Source organism: Bos mutus, chromosome 28 (genome assembly GCF_027580195.1).
Source record: "Bos mutus isolate GX-2022 chromosome 28, NWIPB_WYAK_1.1, whole genome shotgun sequence".
Lineage (NCBI taxonomy): Eukaryota > Metazoa > Chordata > Mammalia > Artiodactyla > Bovidae > Bos > Bos mutus.
Window position 1 is genome coordinate 44,445,871 of NC_091644.1, and position 19,810 is coordinate 44,465,680.

The window sequence follows — 19,810 nt, forward strand, 5'->3', positions numbered from 1 at the left end:
AATTTAATTCTCCTGTGAATCCTATGTGACAACCACACATACCAACATGATTTATTAGTATTATATCAATATTTTTAGTCCTACTATATTTCAACTAAAAAGTCACTATACAATGGTACATGAAGTCAAGAAACAAAATCAGGGCAAATACAAAATATTCCATCCTTTGAGAAAGGGAGCGAAAAAATAATGTGCTTTGCCTATTGCATTTTTATGTATTAGATCCTTAAGTATTTTATTCACCACACCCAATGAATGGTTCACAAATGTTTCAGAGAGGAAAGGATTATTTCTCTTTAACAATGAGGTGTTCAACTGCTCTCAAAGCAAATACCAGACGGTAATCACCATGAAAGACAAAGTTGATTATTCATATTTATATTACTCATTCGTTAGCTTGCCAAAGGTTCTAGATTTGTTACCACATTTTTTAAAAATAATATTCACATGTGAAAGTGAACGTGGCTCAGTGGTGCCTGACTCTTTGTGACCCCATGGAGTATACAGTCCATGGCATTCTCTAGGCCAGAATACTGGAGTGGGTAGCTTGTCCCTTCTCCAGGAAATCTTCCCGACCCAGGAATCAAACCGGAGTCTCCTGCATTCAGAAAAGTCATGTCCTTTGAATTTTCATTTTACTGTATAGGATCACAGCAATGGGATTACATAAAATTGTTTAGTTTCCTTTACGTTTCTCCTGTTTGATATAGATGTCAGCCTTTGGTTCTATCACTAGCATTGCAAAGAAAAAGAAAAAGAAATTAATTAGTGCTCCAGTAATGTTTTTACTGTTAGCAATAAGTATAGCATAATGTGTGACCTAGCAACAGCTAATGAGCCTAGGACTTTCTGGAACTTTCTTGGATCTTGCGGGAAAACACCCTGTGTGTGCCCCTCGATACTGGGCCTAGAGACCAAAATGTACATGAAAGGAAATACTGGAGCTGACCAGAGTAATGCACCGAAACATGTCTGACACAGTGCCACAGCCTGCTCCTTCATGGGCAATGCCACTATAACCTAGGAATGTCATTACAAGGTTCACAAATGGCATGTGAGATGCTCAGCCCTGACACTGATCTCAGCCCTGACCCTGAGTTTTGGTCCTCTGAGCAGATCTGGACGTCTCCCATTGTAGAAGCTAACCCGTTCCTACCAAATACATGCTTGCAAACACACACCAGTTGGCTGCCTCTCCTTCCACAAGGGAGGCTTCATTTACCCGCATTCTGTGAACTTCGCTTCCCAGCTGACAGACAAACCAATTATTGTACGTATTTTCTCAGGGGTGTTTCCCCGGGGCTGGGGCCGAGGTAAGGGACCCAAACTCATAAGGAAAGGCAAAACCACATCCACACGTCTTTGCTCTGTAGGAGAGATCTAGTGTACCTAAGTCTGTCAGGAAGTTTTTGACACGAACACAGACACTCTGTGTGCATGTTGCTGCATACCCAAAATAGGGCCACAAGGAGCCTCATGCTCTCCACGCGGCGTGGAAGCTGTGCGGTCAAGCAGCAGCTGGAGAATCCAACCAATTGCTCTTTTTTTTTTTTTTTTTTAACCTCTGACAGAGCCCGCATTGCTGTAGCCCTTGGCAGTTTGGAAACACTGGACCCTAACCCCTCTCAAAGTAGGCCTGGGTTCTAGTTCGAATAGAAAGGTAATAGCAGAGCTGAGGACAGAAACGCACCAGTCATTTATCACTTGCTCCCACAGCCTGCTACTTCAAGTACACTAACACTAGAAGCTAGGAATATCTTTCCAAGGTGCGCAAAGGACAGGGGAGGACCTCGACCCTGAATCTAGTTTTTCAGTCCCCTGAGCAGATCTGAGGTTCTCCCATTGTAGAAGCTAACCCATTCCTTCCAAATACAGGCTTCCTAACACAGACTGGCTGGCTGCCTCTACTTGCCCGATGGAGGCTTGCTTGTCCCGCCTCCTAAGAACTCCGATTCCCAGCCTGGGGGAAAAGCAGTTCTTGGAGATCTTTTCTCAGGGGCTGTTTCACAGAGCTGAGGCCGAGCCCAGAGACCCACATGCACAGGGGAAGGCAAAACCACATGTACAAGTCTTTGCTCTCTAGGAGAGCTCTAGTGAACCTCACTCTGTCAGCAAAGTTCTTGGTTCCTATGGAGACACCTTTGTGTGTGAATCTGTGTACCCAACATAGGGGCACAGAGAGCCTGATTCTCTCTGTGCAGCTTTGACGCTGTCGTTCAGAAAACAGCTTGAGAATCCATACAATGCTCTCCCTTACCTCTGAGAGAATTCTCATTGCTGTAACGCTTGGCAGTTTGTAGAAATCCACACCCAAACCCTTCTCCAAGTAGGCCTGAGTCCTAGTTCCAATGCAAAGGCCATAGTAGAACTGAGGCCATCAAGGCACCAGTCAGGTCTCAAAAACTCTGACAGCCTGCTCCTTCATGGACAGTAAGGCCTCTTCTTCCCTGCAGGAAGCTCGCTTGCCTTGCCTACTGTGAACTGCACCTCCCTGCCTGGGGAAAATGCGGTTCCTGGAGATCTTTTCTCAGGGGCTGTTTCTGGGAGTTGGGGTGGAGCTTGGGAACCCACACTCACAGGTGAAGGCAAAACCACATGGATAGGTCTATGGTCTGTAGGAAAGCTCTAGTTAACCTCAGTCTGTCAGGAAAATTCTTGGCTCCTATGGAGACACCTCTGTGTTAGAAGCTACATACTCAACATAGGGGCACAGAGAGCCTGATTCTCTCCGTGGGGTGTTGAAATGCGCGACCAAGCACCTGCTTGAGAAACCATCCCTTACTCTTCCCTTACCTCTGACAGAGGTCTCATTGCTGTAGCCCTTGGCAGTTTGGAAAGAAGCAGACCCTTGCCCTTCCCCAAGAAGGTCTTTGTCCTAGTATGAATGGAAAGGCAATATCTCAGCTGAAGCCAGTAACGCACCAGTCATATTGACATATTCCCGAAGCTTAATCCTTCATGTACAATAATTCTAGAATCTAGGAATATCTTTGCAATGCTGGCAAAGAGCAGGTGAGAATTGATCCAGACTCTGGAATTTCCATCTTCTGAGCAGATTTAGAGGTCTCCTTTTGGAGAAGCTAACCCATTACTTCCAAATAGAGGCTTCCAAACATAGTCCAATTGGGTGCCTCTTCTTGCCCGCAGGAGGCTCGCTTTCTTCACCTCTTCTGAAGTGCACTTCCCAGGCTGGGTGAAAATGCGGTTCCTGGAGATCTTTTCTCAGAGGCTGTTTCCCCAGAGCTGGGGCTGAGCTCGGGGAACCATACTGACAGGGAAAGGCAAAACCACATGGAGAAGTCTTTGTTCTGTAGGAGAGCTCTAGTGAACCTCAGTCTGTGAGGAACATTCTTGGCTCCTCTGGAGACACCTCTGTGTGTGAAGCTGCATACCAAACATATTGGCACAGAGAACCTGATTCTCTCTGTGCAGCTTTGAAGCTCTTGTTCAAGCCACAGCCTGAGAGTCCATACAATGCTCTCCCTCCCTTGAGATAGTTCTCATTGCTGGAGCCTTTGGCAGTTTGTAAAAATCTGCACCAATATCTTTCTCCAAGTAGTCCTGGGTCATAGTTCCAATGCAAAGGCCATAGAAGAACTGAGGCCAGTAAGGCACCGAGGACAGAGCAGCCTCTCGGCCGGACGTGTTGATGTGGTTTGGGGCCTTCCCCTGTGTGTTTGGAATCCCTAGCACTGCCCCAGCTCAGGGGAACCAGCCCTGAGCAAAGACCTCCAGGAAGCACTTTGCGCCCAGGCGGGGAAGCCCAGTTCACAGCACGCGGGGAAGCGAGCCTACTTTCAGGAGAAGAGGCAGCCTGCCGGTGGGTGCTTGCAAGCCTTTATTGGGAAGGACCGAGTGAGCTTCCACAATGGCGGAGCTCCAGATCTGCTCCCAGGTGTGATAGCACAGAACCCCGGCCCAGAGAATGCTCTGCCCTGGGCGAGCCTCACCAACACATGCCTAGCTTCTAGAGGTCCTGCCTGGGAAGGAGCAGGCTGCTGGAGTGGTGCAGACGGGACTGGTGCCTGACTGGCCTCAGCTTAGCTATTGCATTTCCATTTAAACTAGGACCCATGCCTACTTGGACAAGGGTAAGGGTCTGCTTCTTTCCAAAATGGCAAAAATGGATTCATGTAACTTACATTTCAGGTTGAGTGAGTAAGTGAAAGTCACTCAGTCATGTCCAATTCTTTGCAACCCCATGGACTATACATTGCATGGAATTCTCAAGGCCAGAATACTGAAGTGGGTAGCCTTTCCCTTTTTCAGGGGATCTTCCCAATCGAGGGAATGAATCCAGGTTGCCTGCATTTCAGGTGGATTCTTTACCAGCTGAACCACAAGGGAAGCCCTAGAATACTGTAGTGGGTAGCCTATCCCTTCTCCATGGTATCCTCCCAACCCAGGAATCTAACTAGGGTCTTCTGCACTGCAAGTGGATTTTTTACCAGCTAAGATAATCAGTCTATATGTTCAGATCAATTCTTTGATTGAATGTGAAGTGACTTTTTTTTTTTCATATTGTTTCCAATGGTATGGATGGATTTGCACAACAGTAAAGTCATATTTTATAGAGGCAGATCATATCACCTGAAAAGAACCTTAGAGGTAATCTAGCTTAAATCGCTCTTCTACACAGGGTGATGTGAAGAATAGAAAGCAAGAGTGAGGTATTTAGAGTGGTGTTCCTGCCTGGTTCATAGCATGGTTCTAACTAAAGAGAAAGCCATCCAGGGAAGTTAAAGATTTCTGCCTCTAGCTTTAACCCAGATCCTCCTACTTTTTGGTGTATTGAACATTACTGCTGTTCTATTTGTAACGAGTGTACTTGTACAGCCTATAACAAGTATGAGTGTGTCTGTCCTCTGCATTAGACAGACATTTACCAAATCTAACATTGCCTTGCCATGTTTCAGTTCAGTTCATTTCAGTCACTCAGTCGTGTCCAACTCTTTGCAACCCCATGGACTACAGCATGCCAGGCTTCCCTGCCCATCACCAACTCCTGGAGCTTGCTCAAACTCATGCCATTGAGTCAGTGATTGCCATGTTTATGCTAAAGTATTTCAGTGGCAAGGATGAAGAAAGAGGTCAAGATATAGGAATTTGACTGTAATATTAAAACATTACATTTGTCATTGATAATGTCATTGTGCATTTGTACAATGATATTTTCCATGAGTCATTGGTGCACATATGAGGAGAATATGATGTGAAGACATTAAAATGGTAAAGAATGAAGAATACTGAAATTGACAGGCTAGAATAAATTTTATGTTGTATTGTTCCATTTTTTTTTCAGATTAATATTAGGAAAGAAGAATCATTTTCCCCAAATTCCTATCTGACATAGAAATTATCTTTAAAAATTTCCATAATTTCTCATTAATTTCTTCAACTCAAGGAGAGGAAGCCTACAATCAATTGAATCAGTTCTATTTTTGAAAATCCATTTAATGGGCTTAAATTTTTCTTCTCTTTACATATTACTCACAAGATACAATAAAATGGGCTAGTATTCATATTGAATCAATTTTTAAATACTTATATAAAACTGATTATATATATGAAGATGGATTAATTAGATCCATGTTTATTAATCTCTGAATTAATGGTAATACATTGACATCCATTTTGATTAGCTATATTTCTGATCATGTTTGCTGTCATATTGCTGCCTTGCTGTTGCAACAAGTCAAAAGAAGTTTGAGTGAATGTACGCCAGGAGTATGCATATTTAAGTCTTTTATATTATTCAAGAATTTAGAGTTTTTCTTAACATGTCATAGTGAAAGTGAAGTCACTCAGTCATGTCTGACTCTTTGCGTCCCCATGGACTGTAGCCTACCAGGCCCCTCTGTCCATGGGATTTTCCAGGCAGTAGTACTGGAGTGGATTGCCTTTTCCTTCTCCAGGGGATCTTCCTGACCCAGGGATCGAACCTGGGTCTCCCACATTGTAGACAGACGCTTTACTGTCTGAGTCACCAGGGAACAGAGGAATTATGTAGGCTTTATTTTCCATTCTAAAATATTGTCACATAAGAAGATTTTACAATGGCAGGTAGAAAATTGAAGACCATCAGAAGCTTTAATTTTGTAATTGTAATGGATAAATATCAGTCTCTTTCAGTACATTATGGTATTTAAAATACATTGTCACATCTTAGCTTTCTCAACAAACTAATTTAGTGCTTTAGCCTTCAGGACATCAGATCAAAGGCAGATGCAATAGTCAAATAGCAAGAACTTAGAGTTTATTCTTTCTAGTGAAGTTAAAAAGCATGTCTTTATAAGTATATTATCTTAATGTCCAAAACCATTTTATGCACCTTCCAAACAAACCTGTGTATATGTGTTCAATATGTTAACTGTGTTCTGATATACATTTTAAGCTAGTTATCAAACCCTCATTTAATTTTGTGTCAAGGAAAGTGAAAGTGAAGTCATTCAGTTGTGTCTGACTCTTTGTGACCCCATGGACTGGAGCCTACCAGGCTCCTCAGTCCATGGAATTTTCCAGTTAAGAATACTGGAGTGGATTGTCATTTCCTTCTCCAGGGGATCTTCCCAACCCAGGGATCAAACCCGTGTCTCCCGCATTGAAGGCAGACACTTTACCATCTTGAGCCACCAGGATGCCCAATTTTGTATTGACATATAATTGACATACAATTAGCAGTGAAAAAGTGTTGTCTTCTATTTTTAGTTTATTACATATTTGTTTATTTCATCTTCCAGGCAACATGTAGTGGTTTGTTTACATAATGCAATGCTCATACCTTAGCAAAGAACTCTGATAAACAGGATGATATAATCTTTTAAAACTGTGGTTTTTTTTTTTTTTTCATGAACCACAAAAGACAAAGAGGGTATTTAACCAGAGCTAAGAATAAGAAAAAAAAGGAAGGAGATTGGTGTGCAGAGAGTCACAGAAGAATCGAGAGTTGGTAATGAAGCACCATTATGTACTTTACCATGATTGTGTCCACTGTCCCTTACCTTTTTTACTGTTTTTTTTTTTTTTAGCTGTATTCAGATAAAATAGACAAATAACATGCATATGGTACAGGGCATGAAGATTTAATGTATGTTTACATTGTGAAATAATTACTACTATAAAGTTAGTTAACACATTCATCAATTTACATAGCTATCACTTTGAGTGTGCATACCATGAAAACCAAACAGTTAAGGTCTACTCTCTCAGCAAATTTCAATCTTATAATACACAACTGTTAACTAGAGTCACAGTGCATACTGGACCCCCAGAATTTATCATCGAGTAACAGAAAGACTGTGAACTTTGACCAACATCACCCATTGCTCCCACCTTTCAGCCTGTAGCAACAGCCAATCTATTCTCTATTTCTATGTGTTTGACCAATTAGATTCTACATGCATATGAGACCGTACAGTACTTGTCTTCTTCTGTATGAATTATTTCATTTAGCACATGTCCCTTGTGGTTCTTCCCTGTTGTACCCAATATGACTTCTAACAGGCATGGACTCATACACTTCAGGATCTGAGTAACTGCCAGATCCTCTGCCTGATATTTTTTCATCTCCCAAATTGAATCCTTTTCTGATTTGACTGAGTATCCAAAGATGTCCTTCCTTTAGACTGGTTTTAGATATTTTTAATCTTGAATAATAGACCACTATGTGTTATCTCATGATGAATTTCAGGCTTATTATGAATTACTTGACTGTTCAGTTAATACATTATTAATACTAGCTTATATTTAGTAGTATTTAAACTACAAGATATGTTGTAGTACATAAAGAACTGCAAAGCACAAAGATCAATGAATAAAACGCACTATAAATCTTAGTGTAATAGTGCTTGAAAAAAACTGAACAAAAACTAACATATTGAAAAAGTCAGAAAAAATTTTCCCAGAAACTAATGCCATATACAAATTCTGGAAATAAAAAGAAGCATGACAGGTGGGGGAAATAGCAATACACTTCAATAGAAATTATATTTCTCATGTAACCTACCATTTAATTTTAATAAACCATCAATCACCATATATGTATGGATGTGTATATGTGCACATATAAAAAATATAAATTTTTAAAACCATTTATTCTTCAGTTTTTTCAGGGTCTGTTTCACATCCTTATTCCTTAGGCTATAAATCAGAGGGTTTAACATGGGAATCACAAGGGTATAAAACAAAGAGGTAATTTTGTCTTCATCTAGAGAGTAGGAAGAACTCGGCCTGAAATACATGAAGAGCATTAGTCCCTGGAAAATGGCCACAGAAGTTAGGTGAGAGATGCAGGTAGAGAAAGCTTTGAACCCCCTTTGGCAGAGTGGTCTTCAAGACTGATAGGATGATATAACAATAAGAGACAAGGACTCCTGAAATTGTACTCAGTTCAATGAAGACAAAAGCAGTAAATATTAGTAACTCATTGACCTGTGTATCTGAGCAAGACAGCAATAGGAGAGGAGCAACATCACAAAAAAAGTGGTTAATCTCATTTGACCCACAGAAGCATAAGCGGAATGCTAATGTCGTGTGTATCAGAGCATCTGCCATTCCCACCAAGTAAACCCCAGCCACGAGCAGGGAGCACACCCCGCTGGACATGCTGACCGCATAGAGCAAGGGGCTGCTGATGGCTTTGTACCAGTCATAGGCCATCAATGCCAGCAGGAGACACTCACAATCTATAAAGGTATAGAGCACCAGTAATTGCAGAGCACAGCCATAGAAGGGAATTGATTTGTTCTTAGCAAATAGGTCCACCAGCATCTTGGGGCCAACTGCTGTGGAAATGCTGAGGTCACTGAAGGAGAGGTGACTGAGGAAAAAGTACATGGGTGTGTGCAGCTGGGGATCCATTCTGATCAGGGTTATCATTCCAAGGTTTGCCAGAAGAATAATGAGATAAACAAGGAGAAATATGGTAAATAGGATCACTTTGTTCACAGCATTATCAGTAATTCCCAAGAAAATGAATTCAGTCATGAAGGAGCAATTCCCTCTATCCATCCTTCTTTCTGATGTAAACTTTTGAGAAAATGATCAAGAAATGTACACTTGCATGTGTAACACTTTTTAGCATCTACAAAATGTCATAAGACAGAATATATTTTTCCAAAACTGTCTTTTTATACTTAGAAAATTATTCAGTCATGCACCCAGTCTTTAAAGAGGCATAGCTATCTATTCTGCAATAATAAAGTATCTGAGAAAGGCCTTTGAGAAATTGGATGCAAATCTAGATGTCATTCATAAGATTTGTTACTTTCTACAAGCTCTTCTCTGAGGGTTAGTTTCTTCATCCCAGGGAATAGATTTAGAGAAATTTAACTCCTTACATCTTGAGAAAAACCTAGAAGACACCACTGTTAGAGAGGCCAGACTGTAAGACATAGGACTGAGCATTTATGAGGGCTGAAAATAGTCACTTAGATACAAAAAAACAATAACAATTTTTATGTTTCTCAAAAAAGCATTATTGGTTTCAGAGAATTTGACTCAGTTCCAGAACAGTGAGTATATAAATGACTATTAATAAAAATAGTTATATTACTTGTTTTAGTTTATGTTATGTTCAGTATTTGCTAAGACATGAATTAAGTATTATTGACCTGGTATTCTAGAAATTTATTCTCAATTTCCCACAATGCTCATTACCTCTTTGTGTAGTGGTAGTTGTCGAAAGGTGAATCTCTTAATGAGTAGAAAAAAAGAGCTAAAAGGAAGTGAAAACAACAGAATTTATTGTATGTTTAGCATTGTTTTAGATTTTAAATGGCCTATTAGTTACTAAATTGGAAATAAGATGAGGGACAATGATGTTTCTAAACTGCATAGACTTTTCTGTTTGTAATATATGTGTATGTGTATACGTGTTAATGTTTGTAAGAATAGAATGTAAGCAATGAACTTTTTTCCCTCAGAACTAAGTAAACATGGCATGTGGTTCACATGGAGATGAATTTGTACATGTTTTTATTTTTATTGTGGTACCTCTTCTATTTTAATAAAACAAAACATGCTTTAAATTCATGTATACATTTTTCCAAAGATAAAAAGAGTAAATATTCCCTGTGAATAAAGAGCAAAATAAAACAAATAAACAGTTGCATTGTGTATATTAACAAGTTCAGATTCTTGTGATTCTGAGATTGAAATATTTCTAACCATTAATTTCTGATTTTAATGAGTAAGCCGGCACAAAATCGTTCATTTACAATTTGTTTCCTCAAAATGGTAAGTATTTTCTTCTATATTCTTTAAGTTAGGAACTGGAAACCTACCTGAGATGAACAGGTCTTGGCTAGTTGAACAATAAGCAGATGGCCTCTTATTTTACCAGGTACATTGGGACTGAAATCTCTGTGTTCCTGCCCCTCGGCTTTGATGTTATGCAAACATTTAATTAATTATATTTCTGCTTCTGTATTTCCCGCTGAGAATTCAGAAGCTACTTAGCACAGGCTGAATTTTCATGCCTTCCTACTGTCATCAAATTGATCTATAGTAAAAAGAAAACTGCATTTTTTTTTTTTTTTTTGTATGATGTGATTCACAGTTATCCTGAAATGGTTTTGTCCTTCTTTAGAGTAAACATACTGGAACTCAAAAAGATCCTCCCTTCATTATTTCCATTTCCTTAGATTTGTTCATAGTGTTTTAGAGTCTCCTTCACATCTCATTTAAGGATCTTACCACACTTGGTCCATGTTTTCTTTTTTACTAAAATGTAATGGTACATCATAAAATTCACCCTTCTAATGTATACAGTTCTTTGTTTTTCACTATGTTTTCAAGGTTCTTAGATTATCATCAGTATTTATTTCCACAACATTTTCATCACTATGAAAAGATATCCATATTTATTAGTTGTCACTTTCCATTCCTTCCTCCCTAAGCCCTGGCAACTACTAATTTACTTTCTGATTCTTTGCACTTTCCAATTCCTGGCCTCCTTTTAAACAGAATTATGTAACAGGCTTTTTTGTTTGTTTGTTTGTTTTGTTGTTATTCTTTTCATCAGCCTTCTTGTCATCAATTAAATATTTTCAAGGTTTAGCTATACTGCATGCATTGCATATTCATCATTCTTTGAACTTTTGCCATACTTCATCTGTTTTGACAAATAAAATTAGCAGAAATATTGTAAGTCATTTCTGGATCTTGTCTTGAAGAAGACAGTGTGTGAAAGCTATGAATTACCATGAAATTCCAACTAGCCATCTGATTTTACAATGTGGCACATTCTGAGATTACATGAACTGAAAGGGGAGAATTTGGGTTAATCTTTATAGACATTTTCATCTAGTGTCAATTATTAAAGAACTCGCAACCTAGACCATCTTTCCACTGAATATTTCATGCAATCTCAGTAAACATGTGAAAGAACAAAATAAGGAGTCAGTCATCATCCTCTTAAGTTATTTAGTTTTGAAATGCAATTTATGTAGGAAGAGATAACTAGAACAGTGTACAAAAACAAATCAGAGAAACAAGCTTTTGAATATACATAAATTAATGTATATTCAAGGGTTTCCCAGGTGGCTCAGTAGAAAAGAATCTGACTGTCTAGCAGGAGATGTGAGTTCGATCCCTGGGTTGGGAAGATCCCCTGGAGTAGGAAATGGCAACTCACTCCAGTATTCTTGCCTGGAAAATTTCTTGGGCAGAGGAGCCTGGCAGGTTACCATCCACGGGGTGGCAAAAAGTCAGACATGACTGAGCACTCATGGTCAGTGGTCATTCTCTTAAGTTATCTGGTTATGAAATGCAGTTTATGTAGCAAGAGATATGTGGGACAGTGTGTAAAAATAAATCAAAGAAGAAAATTTTTGAATATATACATAAATCATGTATATTCAAAGATCGAGGGAAAATGTTTGAAAACCATATACATAGATAGATAGATGTAGATATGACAAATGACTTGTAGCCAAAGTATATGAAGAATCTTCACAGACAGTAAGACAACAAACAACCTAATAAAATTTGAACAAAGAATTTGAACAAATTAAGTCTCATCAAGATGATATATACAAAGAAACCCACTTCAGACCTAGAGACACATACAGATGGAACATGAGGGGATGTAAGGAGATATTCCATGCAAATGAAAATCAAAAGAAAGCTGGAAAAGCAATACTCTTATCAGTCAAGATAGACTTTTAAAATAACAAATGTTAAAAGAGACAAGGAAAGACACTACACAATGACCAAGGGATCAATCCATGAAGAAGACATAACAATTGTAAATATATATGCATCCAACAGAGGAACACTTCAATATACAAGGCAAGTGCTAATATCTATAAAAGGGGAAATTGGCAGTAACATAAAAATAGTGGGGAACTTTAGCACCCAAATTATACCAATGGACAAATCACTCAGGCAGAAAATTAGTAAGTAAACCAATTCTTAAATGACACAATAGACCAGATAGATTTGACATTTGTAGGACATTCCATCTGAAAGAAGCAGAATACACTTTCATCTCAAGTAAACATGGAACATTTTCCACAATAGATCATATCATGGGTCACAAACCAAGAATTGGTAAATTTTTAAAAATTGAAATAGTAACAAGCATCTGTTTCCAAAGACAATATGATAAATCCATTACAAGATAAAGCTGTAAAAAACACAAACATATGCAGGGTGAACAATATGTGACTAAACAACCAACAGGTCACTGAAGAAAACAAAGAGGAAATAAAAAAAAAAAAACCTAGAGACAAATGACAATCAAAACATGACAATCCAAAACCTAAGTTGCTCGGCAAAAGCAGTTTTAAGAAGGAGGTTTATTTCAATACAGTTTTACCTCAGGAAACAAGGAAAATCACAAATAAACAACCTCACATTACATCTAAAGCAACTAGAGAAAAAATAAACAAAACCTGAAGTTAATAGAAGGAACCAAAACATAAAGATCAGAGCATAAATAAATGAAAAATATAAGGAAAATAATAGCAAAGATCAGTGAAACTAAAAATTGGTTCTTTGAGAATATAAAGTTGATAAACCTTCGGTCAGATTCATCAAGAGAAGAAAAGAGAAGACCCAAGTCAATAAAATTAGAAATGAAAGATGAGAAGTAACAACTGACATTACAGATATTTTCCATCAGTCACTGATGATGTGTAAGAGGGATGTGCTATGGAAAGAAGAAGGAAAGTTAGTGATGAGGACTGAAGTAGACAGCCTAGAATACATTAGAGTCTTTTGATATGCTGTTCCCTATTTTTGTGGAATTTCAAGAATTTTCGTGGAATAGAAGAGTATCTCCATGCCATTGCCACAACTTGGATTTGAATTGTGAATTTCCTAAAAAAATAGTTCTTCTTTAAGTTATCCGATTCCAGACATGGAAGCCTATTTTAATCAAATGTTGTCTGCTGCAATACTATTTTTGACTTCCATTTAAGGGGGTTAATTTTTTTTTCTTTTATTCATATCATATTTGTTAATTCCAATAAAATGGACCAATATGTAGGTCAAATCAGTCTTTAGATGCTGTAATATACATCTGACATTTGAATGGAGACAAATTAACTAGATTACATGTTTATTTACTATCAATATCTGCCAATCCACTGATGCCCTGTTTGTCTTAGACTTTAATTTTCAGACAATATTTTCTATTAGGCTGTCTTTTATGAGCAACAGTTCCAAAAGAGTTTGGTGAATTGATAAAATATGGTAGGAATAGAAATATTTTATATAAAATAAGAATTTTATAAGTTTTTAGCTTTTTCCACAATGAAAAGTTTTCCTAACATGCCATAATGTCTCAAAAATGCCCTTAAATTTTTTATCCCATGATAATTTTGTGGATCATTTATTACTAAACTGCTTGGTTCATTAATGTCTACTACTAGTATCAGCTTAAATTAACTAGTATAGAATCTGTAAGATGTACTATAAAATATAAAAAACCTGAGTTCTGAAAGATCGCTCAGTAAATCTTTGATTTACTTTATGACAAAACCTTTAAGACATTGCATAATGTTTTAGTGAGACTGAAATAATGTTTGAATGACAAATGAAGCAAAAATTAGCATAAGTAGAAAAGTCAAAAGATTTTTCAAAAACGGTAAGTGCCATATATAAACCCTGCCCACATACTAAGCATGATATCTGAGGAAACCAACAGTGAAGATGTGCTTAGTCATTCAGTCGTATCTGACTCTTTGTGACTCCATGGATTGTAGCCCACCAGGCTCTTCTCTCTATAGAGATTCTCCAGGCAAGAATATTAGAGTGGGTTGCCATTTCCTCTTCCAGTCTTAACAGTGGAGTTTAATGCAAATAATTATTCACTTAGGAATTCAAGAAAATTGTTTCTCATGTGTCATGCCATAAAATTTTAATTACACAATTATTATATGTGTGTGGTTGTGTGCACATATGCATAATACAAATATTTAAAAATATAGTTAGGCTTCCAATTTTACTAAGGCCTCTTTTACATCCTTGTTCCATAGGCTAAATATCAGAGGATTTAGCAGGAGAATCACAAGAGTGTAAAATAAAGAGTTCACTTTGTTTTCATCTAGAGAGTAGGATGAACTTGGCCTGAAATACATAAGGAGCATGCTGCTGCTGCTAAGTCGCTTCAGTCGTGTCCGACTCTGTGCGACCCCATAGAGGGCAGCCCACCAGGCCCCGCCGTCCCTGAGATTCTCCAGGCAAGAACACTGGAGTGGGTTGCCATTTCCTCCACTAATGCATGACAGTGAAAAGTGAAAGTTAAGTCACCCAGTCGCGTCCGACTCCCAGCGACCCCATGGACTGCAGCCTACCAGGCTCCTCTGTCCATGGGATTTTCCAGGCAAGAATACTGGAGTAGGGTGCCATTGCCTTTTCCCATATCTATGCAGTGCTGCTGCTGCTAAGTCACTTCAGTCGCGTCTGACTCCGTGCGACCCCATATGCGGCAGCCCACCAGGCCCCGCCATCCCTGGGACTCTCCAGGCAAGAACACTGGAGTGGGCCGCCATCTCCTCCTCCAATGCATGAAAGTGAAAAGTGAAAGTGAAGTCACCCAGTCGCCTCCGACTCCCAGTGACCCCATGGACTGCAGCCTACGAGGCTCCTCCGTCCATGGGATTTTCCAGGCAAGAGTACTGAAGTGGGGTGCCATTGCCTTCTCCCACATAAAGAGCATAGTTCCCTGGAAAATTGACATTGCAGTTAACTCAAAGGTGCAGGCGGAAAAACCTTTGACTCTCCCCTCAGCAGAGTGGATCTTCAAGACTGAAAGGAGGATATAAAAATAAGAGCAAGGACTCCTGAAATAGTACTCAGTTCAATAAAACCCAAAGCAGGGAATATCACTAATTCATTGACCTGTGTATCTGAGCAGGACAGGGGAAAAAAAAAAAAAAAAGCAGAGGTAAATCACAGAAAAAGTGGTTAATCACATTTGACCCACAGAAACGTAAATGGAGTGCTAATGCTGTGTGTATCTGAGAAACTGCTATCCCCACCAGGAAAACCCCAGGCATAAGCAGGGAGCACACCCCGCTGGACATGCTGACCACATAGAGCAAGGGGCTGCTGACAGTCTTGTACTGGTCATAGGCCATCAGTGCAAGCAGGAGACACTCAGAATCGGCAAAGATACAGAAGACCAAGAATTGCAGAGCACAGCCATAGAAAGAGATTGACTTTTTCTTGGCAAATAGGAAGAATTATCAATAACCTCAGATATGTGGATAACACCACCCTTATGGCAGAAAGTGAAGAAGAACTAAAGAGCCTCTTGAGGAAAGTGAAAGATGAGAGTGAAAAAGTTGGCTTAAAATTCAACATTCAGATAACTAACATTATGGCATCTGGCCCCATCACTTCATGGCAAATATATGGGGAAACAGTGGTAACGGTGGCTGACTTTATTTTGGGGGGCTCCAGAATCTCTGCAGATGGTGCCTTCAGCCAAGAAATTAAAAGACGCTTTCTCCTTGGAAGAAAAGCTCTGATCAACCTAGACAGCATATTAAAGAGCACAGACATTACTTTGCCAAAAAAGATCCATCTAGTCAAGGCTATGGTTTTTCTGATAGTCATGTATGGATGTGAGATTTGGACTATAAAGAAAGCTGAGCACGAAAGCATTGATGCTTTTAACTGTGGTGTTGGAGAAGACTCTTGTGAGCCCCTTGGACTGCATGGACATGCAACCAGTCCATCCTAAAGGAGATCAGTCCTGAGTGTTCATTGGAAGGACTGATGCTGAAGCTGAAACTCCAATACTTTGGCCACATTACATGAAGAACTGACTCATTGAAAAAGACTCTGATGCTGGGAAAGATTAAAGGCAAGAGGAGAAAAGATGACAGAGGATGAGATGTTGGATGGCACCACTGACTCAATGAACATATGTTTGGGTAAACACTGGGAGTTGGTGATGGACAGGGAGGCCTGGCATGCTGCAGTCCTTGGGGTCACAAAGAGTTGGACACGACTGAGTGGCTGAACTGAACTGAACTGGCAAATAGGTCCACCAGCATCTTGGGGCCAATGGCTGTGGAACAGCAGAGGTCAGAGAAAGAGAGGTGACAGAGGAGAAAATACAAGGGTATATGCAACTAGAGATCCATCCTAATTAAAATAATCATTCCAAGATTTGCCAGAATGTTAATAAGATAAACAACAAAAAACATCATAAATAGGGTCACTTTAATCCCAGACTTATCAGTAATTCCCCTAAATATGAATTCAGTTAAGGAAGAGCAATTTTCTCTTTCCATTCTTTGGGGTTGTTGTCTAAAGTTTTGAAGAAATTATGGAGAAAATCATATATATATGTGAACCACTTCTGGACATTCACAGCATATTTATAAGAAAAGACATAACTTATTTGTTCTATTTTCTTTTTACATTCAGAAAAGTCTCGATTAAATGGCACTCTTTAAAGAGATGTTGCTATCTATCTGATAATTATAAAAATGTCTGAGATAGGCAGTTGAAAAACTTCTGTATGAATCTTTATGCCATTCCTGAAATATGATACTATCTATAAGCTCTTTATTAATAACCTCAGATATGCAGATAACACCACCCTTATGGCAGAAAGCAAAGAAGCACTAAAGAGCCTCTTGATGAAAGTGAAAGAGGAGAGTAAAAAAGTTGGCTTAAAATTCAACATTCAAAAAACTAAGATCATGGCATCCTGTCTCAACACTTCATTGCAAATAGATGTGGAAACAATGGAGATGGTGACAGACTTTATTTTTTTGTGCTCCAAAATCACTGTGGAGAGTGACTGCAGTCATGAAATTAAAAGACACTTGCTCCTTGGAAGAAAAGCTATGACCAACCTAGACACCATATTAAAAAGCAGAGACATTACTTTGTTAACAAATGTCCATCTAGTAAAAGCTATGGTTTTTCCAGTAGTCATGTATGGATATGAGAGTTGGACAAAAAGAAAGCTGAGCACGAAAGAATTGATGCTTTTGAACTGTGGCATTGGAGAAGATTCTTGAGAGTTCCTTGGACAGCAAGGAGATCCAACCAGTCAATCCTACAGGAAATCGGTCCTGAATGTTCATTGGAAGAACTGATGCTGAAGTGAAGCTCTAATAGTTTGGCCACTTGATGCAAAGAACTGACTCATTGAAAAAGACTCAGATGCTGGGAAAGATTAAAGGCAGAAGGAGAAGGGGACTATAGAGGATGAGATGGTTGGATGACATCACCAAATAGATGGACATGAGTTTGAGCAAGATTCGGGAGTTGGTGATGGACAGGGAAGCTACAGTCCATGGAGTCCCAAAGAGTCAGACACATTTGAGTAACTGAACTGAACTGAATTTTGGAATAGTGTTTATGTAGTAAACGATTGGCCTTCCCTGGTGACACAGATGGTAAAGAATTCTCCTGCAATGCGGGAGAGCTGGGTTCAATCACTGGGTCTGGAAAATCCCCTGTAGAAGGGAATGGCAACCCACTCCAGTATATTGGCCTGGGAAATCCCATGGACAGATGAGCCTGGGGGGCTACAGTTATGGGTCACAAAGATTCAGACATAACTGAGCAAATTTCACTCACTCACAACAAAAAACAAGTATAATCGGAGAGAAGTATTTCCAAAAAATAGGAAGTATTTCAAAACCATTTATCCATATATATGACAAAGAATTCGTATCCACAATACACTAATAGCTTTCCTCATTGGGAAAAGAAAAGACTTAAACAAAAAATGACCCCCCCCAAAAAAAAAATTAACAGAAATTGTCAAAAAGAAGATACATAAGCAACAAGTTAATGCACGAGAGTTTACTCAGAACCATTAGTTATTAAGGCAATGAGGATAAAGCCACAACACAATAACATAAAATAATGTCAAATGGACTGAAATTAATATTCTGAGCATAACAAATTCCCTAATTCATCGAAAATATCATTTGAGAACTAACAGGGACAGGTTTTCTTATCAGTTTGGGTGTTTTTCTTTGTTCTTTTCATTTTTTTTTCTACTTTTATTTTCTACAAATCTGGGAAATCGTTTAGCTTAATTCCATATAATTATTTCATATTTAATTTTGGAAATGTGATTTTTTTTTTTTTTGAAATGTGATTTTTAATTGCAACTTTTGATGCCTTTTTATATGTCATTGTTATTCTTGGTTGTGAGGATCTCAACACTGAAACACCAGTTGTACTCCTTTGGAGCTATTGGTGAGGCAAAGTTCAAACCAAAACTAATTGCTAATGTTTTCCCAGGAAAATCAAGAAATTGATACATTTATGTTTCAGAAGAATTTTACTATCATTCTACTTCTCTGTTACACATATTACATATGTGGAATTGTTCTTGGTCACCTAATTACGGTGGTTAGTCACTCAGTTGTGTCCAACTCTTTGCTATCCTGTGGTCTCTATTTGCCAGACTCATCTGTCCATGGGATTCTCCAGGCAAGAATACTTTAGTGGGTTGCCATTCCCTTCTCCAGGGGATCTTCCTGACTCAGGGGTCAAACCTGGGTCTCCTGTATTACAGGAAAATTCTTTACTGTCTGAGCCACCAAGGAAGCTCTAATTATACTCCAATCCAAATGTTTCCCTCAGGAATCCCTGTCTTCTGGGATGCAACTACTTCTTGCAACAACTATTTGTTCAGCCAGAACCCAGCTTTAGCTTCTTAACAGGGCTGCTCCTCAAACACATGTAGATTAACATCCTTTCAATATTCCCCCAACTAGGGATTGGGGGCAGGAGGAGAAAGGGACAACAGAGGATGAGATGGCTGGATGGCATCACTGACTTGTTGGACTTGAGTCTCAGTGAACTCGGGAGTTCGTGATGGACAGGGAGGCCTGGCGTGCTGTGATTCATAGGGTCACAAAGAGTTGGACACGACTAAGCGACTGATCTGATCTGAACAATTTAACTGAGTGTGGGTAACTACTGTTGGGAAGCGTAGTGCAAAATAGCCATAAAAGGAGAAAGTCCTTGGGAAAATGGCAAAGGGCCAGAAGTACTTGGCTTTGCCCTCTGGACAGAAAAACATCTCCTGCCTTTGGTTATGCTCAGTGCCAAGAGTTAATAATAAATAGGGATGTCACTTGTGAGAGCGGGTTGTGGGATAAGCCCATGAGTCATTTAGAGTGCACTGTTCTTGAAATGTTTTTACTGATTATGTGTTAACTCTGCATGCCCTCTGCTGGCCGTATACTTTAAGCTCTTTGTTCCTGCTTCTATAAGAAAGCTTGACTGCAGAAATAAACTTGTCAGTCCTTGCAAGAGACTGTCCGAGTGTCATTCTTTCAGGTTTGTCATTTCCAAGTCCCGGGGAGAAAAACCC

The 19,810-nt window shown here is 39.1% G+C and overlaps 2 pseudogenes; both read right to left on the reverse strand.

Moving 5' to 3' along the window:
- Positions 1-8,081: 8,081 nt before the first annotated feature.
- LOC102278954 (olfactory receptor 5W2-like) lies at positions 8,082-9,012 on the reverse strand (annotated as a pseudogene).
- A 5,423-nt stretch (positions 9,013-14,435) lies between these two features.
- LOC102279800 (olfactory receptor 5W2-like) lies at positions 14,436-18,121 on the reverse strand (annotated as a pseudogene).
- Between the last annotated feature and the right edge of the window lie 1,689 nt (positions 18,122-19,810).